The sequence below is a fragment of the Euprymna scolopes genome, chromosome 28 (assembly GCF_053919585.1).
Source record: "Euprymna scolopes isolate OS-2025 chromosome 28, ASM5391958v1, whole genome shotgun sequence".
In the NCBI taxonomy this organism is placed as follows: Eukaryota; Metazoa; Mollusca; class Cephalopoda; order Sepiida; family Sepiolidae; genus Euprymna; species Euprymna scolopes.
Genome location: NC_136509.1, coordinates 51395574 through 51404605, shown reverse-complemented (window position 1 = coordinate 51404605; position 9032 = coordinate 51395574).

The window sequence follows — 9032 nt, the reverse complement described above, 5'->3', positions numbered from 1 at the left end:
GAAGGCCGATACATATGACAGCGTAACGTCACTTCCTAATTAAGTTGTAGGTATAGGCAGCTTCCGGTATTCAACCACGTGGTCATGCTAACAGGCATTCTTCATTCGGAAAATAATTATTATAATTGCACATTTGGGATAACTTTAATCAAAATATCGTAAGTGAATTCGCGTTTTATTTTTATTGGAGAAAGTCGAATATTTCATTTTATTTTATTTTATTTTTTTACTGCAAAATAAACAATTTTGGGGTTTGTACACATATATTCGAAAAAGTTGTGAAAAAACACATATATTCGAAAAAGTTGTCAAAAAACAAATATATAACAAATAAATGTTATCAAAAGGGCTGCTGCGAAGAAGGTAGGCTCTCTCTACCGTGCTAGAAAACGACTGACACCTGAAAGTATCCTGTACCTCTATAAGACCACCATTCGCTCATGTATGGAGTATTATTGTCACATTTGATCTGGTGCATCTGCTGCTAGTCTCTCACTCCTAGACAAGGTTCAAAAGAGAGTCCCCAATCTGATAGGCCCTGAACTGGCATCTAAGCTTCAGCCTCTGTCCCATCGACGAAACGTTGCATCCCTCTGCCTGTTCTACAAGTATTTTAATGGTGAATGCTCTGACGAACTGCAAGCACTTGTGCCCCCACGACGTGAACACCCTCGACAGACCCGACAGGCTGCAAAATCCCACTCCCATGCAGTAGAGATCCCTAGATGTAAAAGATCTTTCTACTCAAGTAGTTTCTTCCCCAGAACCGCTAGACTCTGGAATTCCATTCCAGGTCCCTGCTTCCCCAACAGTACTGACATGCAGAAGTTTAAATGTAACGTGAACCAACATCTTGCTGCCCAAATCTCTACGTAGTACCCCAGTAGTTGCTGCTCCTGATAGTAGCCCTCTACACCAAAGTGGCAATGTGCCTTGTTTCAGTTGAAAATGTAAAAAAACAAAATAAAAAAAACAGCAAGATAAGTTACTTTTCTACCAAACTGGATATATTTTTCGTGTTTTTATTCAATTTAACATGTTTATTCAGCTCAAAAAACATACATTGTTTACCGATGTATTGGAAAATTCAAAATGGCGCCCGACTCTCACTTTAACATGGTAAGTTCGGGAAAAGGTGTTATAAATAATAAACTAGACAAAATACTATTAAAAAACCACCGAATATATGTCAACCTATGTAACAGTAATATAGATTGAGCGAGTTTCTAACAGTATTTTGTCTAGTTTTATATCTATGGCACCTTTTCCCAAACTTACCATGTTAAAGAGAGAGTCGGGCGCCATTTTGAATTTTCCAATACATTGGTAAACACAGTATGTTTTTCGAGCTGAATAAACATGTTACATTAAATAAAAACACTGAAAATATATCCGGTTAGGTAGAAAAGTAACTTATCTTGCCTTTGATAACATTTATTTGTTATACATTTGTTTTTTACAACCTTTTCGAATCTATGTGTACAGTAATACAAACCCAATTATTTATAGTGAAAAGTAATTTATTTTTTTATATAATATTTTACAGTCCGTTCTTTTAATAATAAATAAAACTTTTCGCTGAGTATTTTCAAATATTTTAAAGTAAACATTTTTCACGGCAGTGTTTTTTGTTTTGTTTTTTTAACGATTGGTGAATTATCAATATTTTATCACGGGGCGTAATTCATTTCTTTGAAATATATTTAAAACTTCAATTTTTTGTTTTTTTTATAACATTTTAACTGTAAATAATTTACATAACGAGTTTGTTTTACTATACACATAGATTCGAAAAAGTTGTCAAAAAGCAAATATATAACAAATAAATGTTATCAAAGGCAAGATAAGTTACAAACGCGCTGACATTTTTCTTTTTAAAATATATTAATAAACATTGTATGATTTTCGAAACGATTACACGTTTTAAAGTGAGTAAAACCACTAAAAACCTTCCCAGATAGGTAGAAGAGTAACTTATCTTGCCCTTGATAACATTTATTTATGATATATTTGTTTTTTGACAATTTTTTGAATCTATGTGTACAGTAATACAAACCTAAAATTTAATTTAACTTGAAAATAATATTTAAAATACACATGTGTACATTGCACAAGCACCCTTATTATTATCATAATAATAATAGTAATAATAATAAAAAAAACTGGTGTCGATGACATCGACTGGCGCCACACCACACCAACTAGTTGTGAAGGGTCAGGGAGGATGGAAAGACCTAGGTGAGAGAGTACTGACCAAATCTCCACTGGAAGTGTGCAGTTCAAATCTGGTACCTTGGGGAGGCATTTTGTCACCCAAACCCCGGGAAACACCAATGGTCGATGCCAACGAGAAATCAATGACAACGGCTGTTGCGATAACAGGCAATCATCTGCACAAGTGGTCAAAAGGTGGAGAACACTGGAAATCTGGGGAGACTTGTCACTTGGTCTCCAGGGAACACCACAGGTTACTGCCAGTGAGCAATCACTGATGATGGCTTGTGAGACAACTAATACGCTACACGTTTTGATGAAAAACATGGGGAAAAAATGGACATAGAAGAACAGAAAACCAAAACTTTAAATATAATTTCTGTATTTAAAGTAATAGTTATTTAAATATTTCAACATATAATCTTGTGGAGAAAATCCAGCTTCCCAATAAGGGGCACTCTGGATAGGAACAAAGATAATCTCAGTCATGAAAGATTTCTCCTCCACCGGCCGAAGACAGGAATGTAACACCAAAGAGAGGCAGCGTGAAATCGTCAGTGACCATTAACTTTTAGTTAAGACGCAGTAGTATAAGTTGGGAGAACCTCTTTGGTTGTTGAGGACATGGGGCGTCGTCCTCATCTTGAGAATCGCCACCCCATGTGGGGGCGAATGTAACACCAAAGAAAGGCAGCATCAGACCATTAGGGTCGATGTGACGCTTTTATTTAACGTTAATATTTTATCCCAGGCAATATCGGGTAATTGAAAGATAGATGTTAAGATCTTATTCCGGGCAACACCGGTTAACTAAAAGATATATGTTAATATTTTTTTGTCCCGGACCGACATCGAAAAAAGAAAGAATTTCAATTCTGCCAAAGTATTTTTTTTTCTCCTTTTCTTCTTCAAAGCATGATTCGATTGTTGATATTTTTTCTCTGATCTAAAGTCGCATAGACACATTGGTTAGGCTCAAAAAACGCGCCGACCGTTTACAAATTCAAGGACACAATTCATGTGTCAGCTGAAAGAAACAACAGATAGATTATGTTTTTGCTTTGAACTAAAAGCTACACACACACACACACACACACACACACACACGTATTTGTTGGCGTCACAAAATATATTTGTGGCAAGATCAAAACAAAGATAAATAATTTCTTTGGAATTAAAATTTCACACACGTATTTGACGGCTTCAGAGAATGTTTGTTGAATCAAATATTAAATGATTTGGTATGACTCTGATAAAACCATTTGAACCCAAAATATTAATTGAACCCAAGTTCAGAATGTTGAATCCGAGGTCGATTCCGGTGCAACGATGGTGACAATTTCCGATACAGTCATATCCAGTGCAAAAAGGGAAATATTTTTTTCCTTTGATAAAACTGAGGATAAGAGAAATGAATCCAAAATATTAATTGAACCCAAAATAATATTCCTAATGTTTTCATTCTCAAGCCGAATCACAGTTTTGAAATTTAGATCAAGAGATTTTTTTTTGCCACCCGACAATTTTCAATAACATATTTTGTCGAGATGTTAATAGAATAATTTGTTTATTTCCTTTGATAATGACAAGTGTCACATCTAAGGGCAGAATTCACAAAGCATTTTTTTTCTTTGGACGCAGTTTTCTTACTTACGCGGTTATCACGTATTACGCAGTTTGGAAATTATCCAATGAGAGAAAACTGGTTATTTTCCATCGGGCGTTTTTGATTGATCGGGGAGGAGTTAGAATTATTCTTGGATTGTGGGAGGTGGCCAATTTTTGTCATCAGGCAAATTATCCAATGAGAGAGAATCAGACGATTTGGTTATTGAGCATTCTGATTGGTTGGGAAGGAATTGGTAAATTGTCGCCCTGCCCAGTGCTCTTCTATATAAAGACCAAGAAAGTCAGAATTAAAACAGATTCAGATTTAGAAGCAGAGGAGAGAGTTAAGCCACCTCACCTCTTCTCTCCCCCCCCCCTCGCCTATTGCCTGATAACTAAAAACGGTTAAGTTAATAGACTTGTGAATTCCAGCAAGTGGAAGCCCCACTTAGAAGTTTAAATGCTTGCTTACAAATTCATACTCCAAACTGTACATATGTTTGTATATATTGCTTTTATGGTTTTCTTTTAATACATTCTATATAACCCAATCTCCGGAGTCTTTGTTGTTCAAAATTCTTTGATGTGCTGATGTTTTCATTATTATTTTTTTTTACTTGTGAAACTGCTTCCGTCAACGAGCACCCGGTATCTCCAAAGACGAAATCTCTAGACGATCACAGAAGATCCGGCCTTGTGGACATTGCAGCAAAGACGATTCCACCAACGCACTGAAGAAGGGCTTACTGGGTGAAGCGACGTACCGGCGCGGTTTCATAATTGGTGCCGTGACCAGGACTTGACCCTGAAAGGTCGCTACGGCACATCAACCAACTACGGCACAACATCGTTGAATGAAAAGAAGGAACCAGCCAACATCAAAGAACTACGGCACATCAACCAACCACGGCTCAACATCATTGAGTGAAAGGAAGGAACCAGTCAACATCAAAGAACTACGGCACATCAACCAACTACGACACAACATCGTTGAATGAAAAGAAGGAACCAGCCAATATCAAAGAGCTACGGCACATAAGACCTCGACCAACGGGAATTCGACCCTGTGGATCTGAAGCGAAGCGGGATATAGGTAAGACCCTCTTAGACGAAATCTCTAGACGATCACAGAAGATCCGGCCTTGTGGACATTGCAGCAAAGACGATTCCACCAACGCACTGAAGAAGGGCTTACTGGGTGACGCGACGTACCGGCGCGGTTTCATAGGAAAGGTAAAGTGTAGCATCAAAACAGATACTACACTGATCTTGTATTGAAGGCCAAAAAATATTTGTTTAATGTTTCTTTAATTGTTTGTGTTCCCTAAATTCATAATTCAGTTTTATCAGTATTAAATTGTATATTGCTTTAAAATTACTTAATTTTACATAGATAATGTTTATATTTTATATTGAATAAAGTTCAGTTTAAGTATTAATCGAACTGTATTCCTTTTTCTTTTTAAAAATGTTTTATTGCTCTTTTTCAAATGGCCCTCATATAGTACTGACAGTCTGACAAATCTTACCTACATTACCTGCAGACATTTTTCAGTTAACAGGCCTTCTTCTTACTCTCAGTGGCCGTGGTAAAACATGGCCTTTGTAATATATGTTTAGGCCTGTGAACTGAAAAATGACATCATCGCTAAGGTCCTAGCAAGCAAGATCTGGTAAACGTTTCCAATAACTGACCCTGATCGGGTTGCCAGATTATAATGAATATTTGTAGCCAAATCTTTCAGAAAAAAGGACAAGTTGATGACTGTAGCCAAATTTTCACAAACTAAAAAGACAGATTGAAACAACAAAAAATATGTGCGTCAATATACAAACATTTATATAGTTTTCACGTCATTATTATTTTTTGTTTGCTTGTGTAGATTGGTGATGTTTTAAACCGACGCGTTTCATATATATTTATATGTTTAAGAGTTTAGCTCCCAAATATTTACGCCTTTTTTATTACGATTTTTTTCTGACAAAAGAAAATATGGATGTTTATTTGAAAAAATATTTTGCATCAATTATTTTATTCAAAATTATTTTTCCAAAAAATAGCAAAATACAGAATTAATCTTATTACTAACTCTAACAACCACTTACAAAGCAGCACGCATACATACCTACTTAGAACTGCAATCCTTACCATAATGGCTCTTACAACTTTTGTAAATGATGTATATGACAACCAATTTATGAAGAATGAAGAAATGATGGTGTCAAAGCTTTGCAAGAAGCTGTCTGACAATTTTGAAATGCTTCAATGACTTGCCAAGTGTCAGTTAATAGCCAATTCTAAGACATGCGAGGTCTGTAATTCATCATGCAGATTGCAATGCAATTTGCAGTCCATTGATGGATGGAGATGGTCATGTAAAAAAAGACAAATATCATTAATCAATGCAGATGTACTCTTTTGGGGAGGAAAGCGGAAAGCATGACGTTATTACATAGGAAAAAGATTTTGATAATAGAAGCGACTGCAAATTGACAAAAATATTTTAAATAAAAACAATAAAATTGTTGCCAAAAAATAAATTCATTTTATTTCATTCAATAAACTTCTGTATTTTTTTTTCAGAAATAATAATTAAAAACACAAATATTTGGGAGCTAACCTCTTCAATTTAGTCCAGAGTTACCATTTTGAATATAGCCATTTTTTTCTATATAGCATTATTAAAGAAAATGTTCAATGTTCAAAAAAAGGTCAATTTGTTGTTTCTTTCCACCTTTCACATTCACCTTAATTTGACGACATTTATAGGTTTTTGATTATTCTGAAAATGAATAACACATGTAAAATTGTCACTGACAAATAGTCTTGTAAAGCAACGCGTGCACATGCTATCAGAAAGCATAACGTTATTATATAAAACTATTTGTCGGTGACAAGTTTACAAGCGATATTCATTTTCAGAATACCCGAAAATCTATAAATGTTATCAAATCACATGAGAAAGATAAAATAATTAACAAATAAACTTTCATATTTTTTTATTTTGTTTTTTTTTGGGGGGGAAGAAATCTTAATAAAAAGACGCAATTATTTATATTATATTATTTATTATAAATATATGAAATGCATTGGTTTAAAACATCATCAATCTACGCAAGCACACAAAAAAAATAACAATGATGATGTGAAAAATATAAATGTTTATATATTTTGCACACACATTCTTTATTTTTTTCAATTTGGCTACAGTTATCAATTTGGCCTTTTTGGGCCTTTTTTCTGAAAGATTTGGTTTCAAATATTTATTATAATCTGGCAACCCCGATTAGGGTCAGTCATCAGACACGTTTACCCAAGATTTATCAAACAGTCAGACCGTCGATAATGAATAAAAATACTTTACAAAAAGCATACAAAAAACTTTAAAATTGCATAAAAAAAAGAGAAAAATATGGAACATGATTTGTACTGAAACTCATTCAATATTAAAAACAAAAAAATTAAAAACAGAAAAGTTGTGTGTTTATGCATTAAAAGCAATTAAACATTTTGTTGTTTCATGGATTTTAAAAACTGAAATATTTATTTGTTGTGTATTTGATTTTTTTTACCACTTTTTCGAAGGACTGTGGACAGTAAAACGTACCCCTTATCTTACTTTTGATAACATTCATTTGTTACATATTTTTTACCCTTTTTTGTGAAGGGGGTTGTTGGCTTCTCAACTAAATCCTCAAAAATAGTTATTTATTTATCTTTCGGTTTTGTTATTAGCCGTTATCTACTTCCGATCATTTCTTGGGGCCTGTGACCAGATTCAATAGACCAAATGACATCAGCAAGTTACATGACTTCAGTTGCTCGACCTTCCTAAAAATACGAAAGCCACAGTTAGACTGCTAAATAACTGAATTTCATAAACTAACATATCAATTTTATTAGGATTTCTTTAATTAACACCAACTAAAACGTCTTGAAATAGTGAAATCAGGGTTCAATTTTATTTTTTTTATATAAACTGAAATAAAATAAAATTCATATACATATATGGTATTTTTTTACATGCTTTTCCCCTCAACACTCATTTTTAAAATGACAACTTTTAGAGGATTTTAGGTCTGCTGAAAACGATTATCACATTTAAATCTGGGGAAGACAAGTAGTTTTCCCAGTATTAAAACATTGGTTTTTCCAGGGTATTACTTAATGAATTTCAGTAGCCACTAACATTTTGGTTTGAGCCACTATTTTGCTTCATATCTCGCCACAAGCACTTTATGTTTTGTGTATGTATACTGGAGTCTTCCCAGTTCACAAAATATTTTATGTAGTTTACCATGTGATGTGTAAAGTGGTGGCTGAGATTGTTGTATGTCTTCCAAGAGTCACTATAGACGATGGACTTTGGCAGAATAGATAAATTTTTTTATTAAAAGAAGTAACATCTCCTCGTTTCTCCATTCGTCTGGGCCTGTCAGAGCAAACAAAATGTTTCATCTATCTCGACATTGATCCCTTCACCTCCTATTGGGTCTTGGTTTTGTAACTAATTTTCACAAATTTCAAAGCAGAAAGTTAACCGTGAAATGACTGGAAATATCCAAATTGTCCATCATGGTCTTGGTTCAGAAAATGGTTAGCAGACAGAATTAATTTCCAACATGTCATGTATGTTTGTTTGAGGAATGTTCCTTATGTGTCACTAATATTGAAGGTGCAGTACTTTCTTTTTCTTTTAATTTTTTTTTTTTTTTTTTTTTTTTTGGCTCTACACAACTGCCTGTGCATCACCAGATGTATACATCCTTCTAATATGAACACAGTTTTTCACACTTGGGACTTTTGATAATTCTGAGTAAGACACTATGACATTGTAGGAAAGTCCTGCTTTTGTCTTCTTTTTGCATAAATTCTGCAATTAACAGAAAGTACTTAGTGTGACATATTTCACAAGAATCTGTGGCATTCGCGTTTGAATATTTGGAAATAAATAAAAATTGAAGAAGTAAAAAAATATTGAAAAAGTTCGCTTTTTTGGATGAAATATTTTCTGTTGATGAGATGAGAACACATTGATCTAAATAATTAAGAAAGTTTTTAAAAAATGCTTTTTTATGATAGTTCGATGATAAAAAAAAGTACTTGTTCAGTTGGGAAAAAATTGGTGATATGTCGTTCGATTTGTTTTTTGCGGTTTTGTTTACATGATTTTTGGTCTCATTTCACTTTTCTTCATTACACACATGCG